Here is a 7891-nt window from a genome sequence, read left to right as displayed (position 1 = left end):
ACGGCGGACCAGTCACACGGTAGACCCGATATGCATGGCTGCTCTATGTTCTGTTATGTTATGTATGTTTTATACATTTTGGACCGGAAGGTCGCAGCCTGGAAGGGCGTCTACGTGGTTGGTATTTTGGGGGTATCTCACTAAGCTTTCGGGCTTACAGTTGTGGTTTAATGTTTTTCAGGTTCTTCAGGAGACTGTGGCAAGGCGAAGGCGCGATCGTACCGCTCCTCATGATTTTGTAGCAATGTGATTCTGAGAATACTCTAATGACTTGTATTGAAAACCTTTTTGTAAACATTTTAATGAAAATCGGGTTGTTTTGAAAATTTTAAATTGGTTGTATTCTTCGGATGTTGCAGTCGAACACCCCGGGGCTTCTGCCTCATGCTAGGGAGGTTCCCTAGGCTTTTTGGGGGATTTCGGGGCTAGAGAGAGGTTCTAGAGAGAGAGTAAAGAGAAGAAAGAATGGGAAATGTATGAAGAAAATCTGGGTGGGAGAGGTCGTATTTATAGGGTGAAATGTGGTTGAACTTGGTGCCATATGTCACCATCTGGTGGCAAGCCTTGGGGAGAAAGCAATGGCCAAGATTGTGCCACATCACCCATTTTCGCACAGCACACTTCCGACTTCTAAAATCCGTAACTTTCACATACGACCTCCGTTTTTGATGTTCTTTATATCCACGCTTACGTAAAAATAAGATCTACAACTTTTATTTTAACTTCGTCGGCTAATTCTCGACCGATCTTAAATTTAACAGTACAAGGAGATTATAGTGTTAAATGTTGACGTAAAATTCATAACTTCTACATACGAACTCTGTTTTCGTCTGTCTTTTTACCTTTGAGTTCCTATTAATGAGATCTTCAATTCTCATTTAGATCGCATAGCCCACACACCGCTCCATCTATAATTCGAGTTTCGGACTATGCATAACTAAGCCAAATCTTAGAAAAATCATAACTTCCTCATAGTAAGTCAGATTTGGGCGTTCTTTTTTTGTATGTTCTCGGTTTAACGAATACTACAACTTTTGTTTAGATCACTAAGGCTAAAAATTACTTTATAAAAAATTCACTATTTACGTCTCCCGGTGTTGTGCCGGTTCCGTCGCGAAACTTCGACGAGTCATAACTACTTCGTTATAACTCTGATTTCGGTGTTCTTTATATGTACGGAAACCTTGTAATGTATCCTACAACTTGGTTAAGATTACTTATTCTAAATAATATTTTTCTGAAAATTCTTTTTCGACCCTTATTATCTCCAAATTGAATAGGCCGGATCTATGGGCGTTACAGTGAGTGCAAAGATGAAGTGTTCTTGAATGAAGAAAACGTGAACCCAAAACTAAAATTGAAAAGAGAAAAACAACTCCAATGTATGGTATGTTGATAACTTCGCAAATAATCACTTGACTGCTGACAAGACTAAGTTTCAAAATCTCAATGAAGCGATCCAAGGTTATGTAAAGTTTGAAGATGGTTCTAAGGTCAGAATTGAAGCCAAATGATCCATTTTATACATTTGTAAAAATGGAGAAAATCGACTACTACAAATGTATACTACAGACCAAAGTTATGTAGTAACTTCATTACCTTGGGCCAACTCGCACAAAATGGTGTCCGAATCGTAATTCTTAGATTATAGTTGGGGATACATGATAAAAAGAACCGTCTACTCATGAAGGTAAAGCAATCTAAAAATCGACTCTATCAAATAACTTTGAATGAAATCGGATCATGGTATGTATTTAATGAATTTGAAGAACCTATACCCAATCAAATGTCCAAAGAAGGATTAGTTTGTGAAAAACCAAAGATTGATGTCACCACAAGCTGGAATGATGGATTCTTTACAGGAAATATAGTTCACAAAAAATTATGTAAACAGGTTAGAAATAAGTACTCATTGCTAGTCGATAAAGTGGGTACACTTGATGTTAATAATGTTATTGGTGACAATAATTTGGAGGGTGACAAAATAGTTGCTATCTCTCTTAAATCTGACCCGACTAATGAAGTTGAGCAATGTCACACCCCCCAACCAGGATGGCAGAAACGTCCTAGGGTGGATGACGTCATTGTACAGTATCATAACAATTGAATATGAATGAAACATAGCATTCCAAGAAACATACATTGAAAACACACACTTACATAGTTTACATTTTGTACTTGTTCATCAGTTACACAAAAGTGACAAGAAATAATAGTTCATGAAGTTGCACCACCTTGTCTCATAGCAGAGCTAATTACCTGTTACTGGTTCCCTGAGAATACAAGTCGTTTTGAAAAGCATCAACTAAAAAGTTGGTGAGTTCATAAGCATTTTTGTATGAAAAATGGTTTTGCACTTGCTTAGAATAGGCCTCGTAGTACCTTCAAAAAATCCGATATTTTCTATGAAAATGATTTGTAAGTCTTGTTCCAAAACTGTGAATATATGTATGCATGTTCTTTGTTATCTTTTGTTTGTAAAAGTAAAGCAAACGTTCCAAGAAAATCAAATACTTTTTTATGTAAGAAAAACTGTAGTCTTATAGTTTAATAAAACCGATGAAGTGTAAGCTCCGCGTAAACTAAAATCTCATTGTTATATCCTATGTGAGTCGCTATAACCATGCTTGATGTGACTAATATTCCTGTCATGATGTTCTTCAGGCGTCGGCTTTGGTAAGATATTTGTTACCCTAGACTGGCCCCGTCTAGCTTTAGCGAACAACTCATGTGTGGGGGTGTCAACCCCGTATAGATCTATACACAATTCCTTCTCTCTATCTCTAGGAGACTCTGGTTATAACTACGGGACTTACGGTGTACACTAGGTAGGTACGGTGAAGGAAATTATCACAAGAGCCTTAACAGATTTATGCAAACTTTGACTCCCATTATTGAATAATGAAAATGACAGTACTAGAGTATATTTATGACTGAAGTTTTATGACACGCGTTTTACAGCTTTATGACATACAGCTTATAAGACATGCTTTAACAGCTTTATGATAGACAGGTCATGACACACGAATCTTTCTGTCACAAATTCTGTTTTGTATACCATTTTGGTTAAATTATTTATAATACTTTTTATAAATAATCATCAGTGAACATATCTAATTGTAACATAAGTTGTGAAAATAGCATAATAACTCTGGTTTTAAGCCATAAAAATAGTGGGTACAAGTTTACGACTATTTTACGAATAAAATCATTTTTAGTAAAATATCACGTTTTGTATTTTGTTTTATATCTTGTTACCCGGTTGAATTTTTATGTTGATTTGAATCTAGTCAGTCATGATTTTTGACAACACCACATTTGATAATTCTAAAATTTTATTTATTTCAAACCTTTGTGTAAAGTTCAAAAAGGTGAACATGCATGAATCCGTTAGTTAAACATGCTTGAACCTACATATGCATGTTTTTGCCATTTTTAAGTGAGCAACCTTGACCACGAAATTTTTGTGTAACAAATATGTTGTCAAACATGTACACCATGATTTTATGTAGCTAAAACATGATGAAAACCTTATTACCCAAGATTTTGTTCTGTTTTCAACACATAACTAAGATGTATGCAACTATGCAAAGGTTAAACACATAACACATAGGTACATGAAAATATCCAATGGTTAAACGAGATTTGACTTTTATCCTCCCCCCGAAAAGTATGAAAAACATGAATATATGGGAGTATGAAGCTCACCTTGAAGATTTCATGCGGTTGAAGAGAGGAAAGTGAAGAGGTTTCGAGCCTAGTCTTGCACCTCTTTAAGGTATTCTCGAAATTTCAAGTATTTCTAAGCACAAATGACTAAGATCTTTCCTTGTAGTGATCTCCTTCCTTGAAGATGGTCTCGAAAATTCTGAGCAAAAAATGAGAGGATGTAACATCCCGAAATATCAAGAGTAGAGTTGAAGGGCTAAAAGAGTAAATTGGAAAAGAGTGACTCGGCGAGTCCATGTGCGAACTCGGCGAGTAGAGTCGCGACTTGGTCGCGTGTTAAGTGGCCGACTCGGCAAGTCAGGGTAATGGACTCGGCGAGTAGGCGCTGAGTGGAGAAAACCCTAATTCTCGGGGTTGAGCCTTATATAAAGATCATTATGTTTCCCTCCCAGCCTCTTTATCACCCCTTGAGCCCCAGAAACCCCTAAATCACGAAGAAGCACCATTGTTGGATGGAGTGGAGCTTGGAGAATGTATTTGTGAAGGAATTTTTGGTGATTGAAGGCTTGGAGCAAGGGGCTTTGTTTGAATTCGAGTCTCATTTCAATTAGGGCATTCCTTTGAGGTAATATCTCGTTTTTTTGAGCTGCTATTTCTTAGATGCATCATTTTGGGGATGTTGGAGATCATATCTTTGGATGTATTGGAGTTTAGAGGTTAGATCTGAGGTTGCTACCTCAGATCTGGAAGGGAGAAGGTCTAGAGTGCATGAAAGTCCCTGTTTGTGAGTGGTTGATGGAGTCATCTTGTCCCAAATCCTAGCCCAATGTGCAAATGGCTTAGATCTCTTTGGATTCACGTAAAGTTTGCCACTTTACGTGATGGATGGGTTGTAGGAGGCTAGATCTATGTTTTGGATCAATTGCATGGCCTGGAGTGCTTCTGAATGGATTCAGAACGGTGGTACTCGGCGAGTTACATGGGTAGACTCGACGAGTTGCTTGCAGATGGCTTGGAACTCGACGAGTTGGAAGAACAACTCGGCGAGTAGGTTGAAGATAGCCTTGGACTCGACGAGTCTTGTCGAAGAGTCCCAAATATTCTCTGGTAGAGTCGAGAATCGGTGAGTTGAGGGATGACTCGGTGAGTCGAGTGCGAGTGGACTCAGAGTTGTTGGACTCAGCGAGTCTTGGGGTGACTCGGCGAGTTAGGTCGCAGATTGAATGAAGTTCTGATTATGGGAACTCGACGAGTCACAGAGTTGACTCGACGAGTAGGGTCAGTCAGGGGTTGACTTAGACTGAGGACTTTGATTTCGACCAAGGGTTGGTCGTTGACTTTTAGGGTTTGGTCAGCGATGTGGCCTTTGGGCCAAGAGAGAGGTAAACTAGTCTTTTACCCATGAGAGGGTGTTATGAGAGGATTTATTCTAGTCTCGAGAGTTATATTCATGAGAATATTTGCTTTACATGTTAGGCGGTGGCGAGTTTGAGATTCCAGTGTGGGGATATCTGCTTTCTGCTTGCCAGGTGAGTCTTCTCACTATACTTTACCTTAAGTAGGTAACCAGAGTTATGTGTTCAGAGTATTTGTATGCTATATGTACGTGATGTGTTGTACTGCATTATTTCTATGTGATTTATGCTGTGCATGTTTATAGAGTTGGAACCGGAAGGTTCCCAGAGTTAGAGCCTGAGGGTTCATAGAGTTTGGGTGCACGGACCCATAGAGTTATAGCCTCGAGTGGCTAATATGTGTTATGTGTGGTATTTTGGGGAACTCACTAAGCTCCGTACTTACAGTGTTTTGTGTGATGTTTTTTTCAGGTTTCTTTCAGTATCACGGGATGGCACCGGCTTGATTGTACACACCAGAGAAAGAGTCATATTTTGGAGGATCCTGGTTTTCTATGCAAGTGAAAATGGAGTCATGTTTCGTAAATCGACTATGAATGAGATTTTAAACAAGTGTTTCTAAGAATAAAATGATTATTTTAAATGAAAAATTTGTCTTGAAATTTACGGTGTTACAGAGGATTTTAGAGAGTTCGGAGTGGGATGAATTGTAAATGGGTGTTGTGTGTGTGGTGCGGGGTTTTGGCCGAGAATAAGAGAGAGAGAGAGAGAGAGAGAGAGGGGGGAGGGTTTGACTTTGTTGATTAGAGGCTTGAGATGATACGTACGTGGAAGTATGGAGGTTAATTGCCTTGCTATTTTAGGGATAAAAGTAAGATGGCAAGGGATTTTTAATTTCCTTTTCTCTTTTTTTTTATTTTTTTTATTCAAGTCTTAGTCGAAACTAAGGGGGTTTGCGGCCTTAAGGCCTCTCAAGGGTTTTTGGTTTTAAGGGTGGCCGGAAACACCCTAATTCGCTAATGTGTTTGTGGTTTTTGATGTGCGTATGGGTCTTTAGGTGTTATTTGATCCAATAGAAAGATTTTTCGGTCCACTAAGGCCCAAAGAAAGGCTTTCGTCCCAATAGGTCTCAAGGAGAAATTTTTGGCCCAATAGGGCCTAAGGAAAGAGTTTTCAGCCCAATAGGGTGTTGGGCCGAGAATTCTTGTGCCAAGGCCCAAAATTGATTGGGCTTAGCTATTAGATCGAGTTTTTGGGATTTTATGAGGCTATTTCAAGTTTAATCACAATGTATGCACATATGAATTCGAATAACATTATGGCTTGAATTTTATTAACAAGATGCAACAACGTTACATAGAGGAATTTATTGTAAACAAGCTTCACATCTTAAACCCTAAATTGCTAGTTGTGACATCATCCCCCCGGTAGAGAGAATTTCATCCCAAAATTCATTCAAGAATAGCCCTTAAGAGCTAGAGAAGAGATGGGGGTACTTTTGCATCATCTGGTCTTCACGCTCCCATGTGAATTTCGTTCCTCTTTTGGCGCTCCATCGAAATATCACAATAGGAATGTGGCTTTGTTTTGTTCGTTTTACTTCTCTATCCATAATTTCAACTGGTTCCTCGACGAAGTGAAGGTTCTCATTCACCTCAATCTCATCAAGCAGGACAACTAGAGTTTCATCAAATACGCATTTATACAGGTTTGACACATGAAAGATAGGGTGTATATTGCTGAGTTTAGGTGGTAGCTGGAGTTTATAATCCACTGGACCAATCCTAGCAAGGACTTCTAGGGTCCGATGTATCTCGGGTTCAATTTCCCACGCTTTCCCAAGCGTATCATCCTTTTTCCAAAGGAGAGACCGTTAGTAGTACGCGATCATCGACTTGGCATTCCAAGGGCTTCCATCGCTTACTTGCATAGCTCTTTTGTTAGTTTCTAGGTGCCTCTAGTCGTGCTCGAATTTGGGTGATCTCTTCAGTTATCTCTCTGGTGGTCTTGGGTTGGTGACAGTGTCATCGGGTACTTTCCCTTTGTCTAGCTATGTGTTGGTTATCTCAACCCAACACAAAGGTTGTTTTCATTTGCATCCTATATGGGGAAGTAAATGGATAGTTATGGCTAATGAGGATTGTCTAATTGACGCCCCAAAAGTAGTGTCTCTAAACCTCAAGGCGAACACTATTGTAACCAAAGTTAAGGTTGCATGTGGTGTAGTTGGCCTTGCAATTCTTAGTTTGTCTTGTTAGTTCCTTAGTACAGGGTTCTGAGCTAGTGGGATGTTGACCTTTACTTGTTTATTAAAGTTGGTCAAATAAGTCTTTGATATGGGATAGGGGATATCAATCCTTGAGGATTAGTTTGTTTTATTCTTAGTAGTCTGTGGTCCTATGGACAATAATCCTTTCCTCTTAATGAGTCGAATGGGTGTTCTCTGAAGTTAAAGTCTTGGTTTGATAGTTCCCATAATTATTGGATCGTTCCATTGTCCGGACACTTTCTGGGTTTATGTTGGTGTTAAGTGGCCTTGGGGATTTGGTTATGGGAATAGCTCCAAGAGTTGAGTCGATTTCCGAACTCAACTTGGCACATAAGTGATATTTCCGAAATGCCTTCTGGGAACTACTTTGGAAAGGTTTTAAGTGTATGGGTTACCCTCAACGTCTTTTTCTCCTTGTTTCTTATTTTTATTGTGGGTCAGGAAAAAGTGTGGTACCTCTTACATAGATACTTCTGATTCTAGATGCATAGGATGGTTCGAAGGTCTGTGTCGCATTTTGTCGCTATAGATAAAACCAGTTTCATCATTTAGTGAGCTAAGCCAAACGGTTTCTTGTAGCGTATGATGTCGATTTGGC

The sequence above is a fragment of the Lactuca saligna genome, chromosome 7 (genome assembly GCF_052625555.1).
Source record: "Lactuca saligna cultivar CGN05327 chromosome 7, ASM5262555v1, whole genome shotgun sequence".
NCBI classification, from domain to species: domain Eukaryota; kingdom Viridiplantae; phylum Streptophyta; class Magnoliopsida; order Asterales; family Asteraceae; genus Lactuca; species Lactuca saligna.
The sequence above is the reverse complement of the archived record's forward strand: the minus strand, read 5'-3'. Positions refer to the sequence as shown.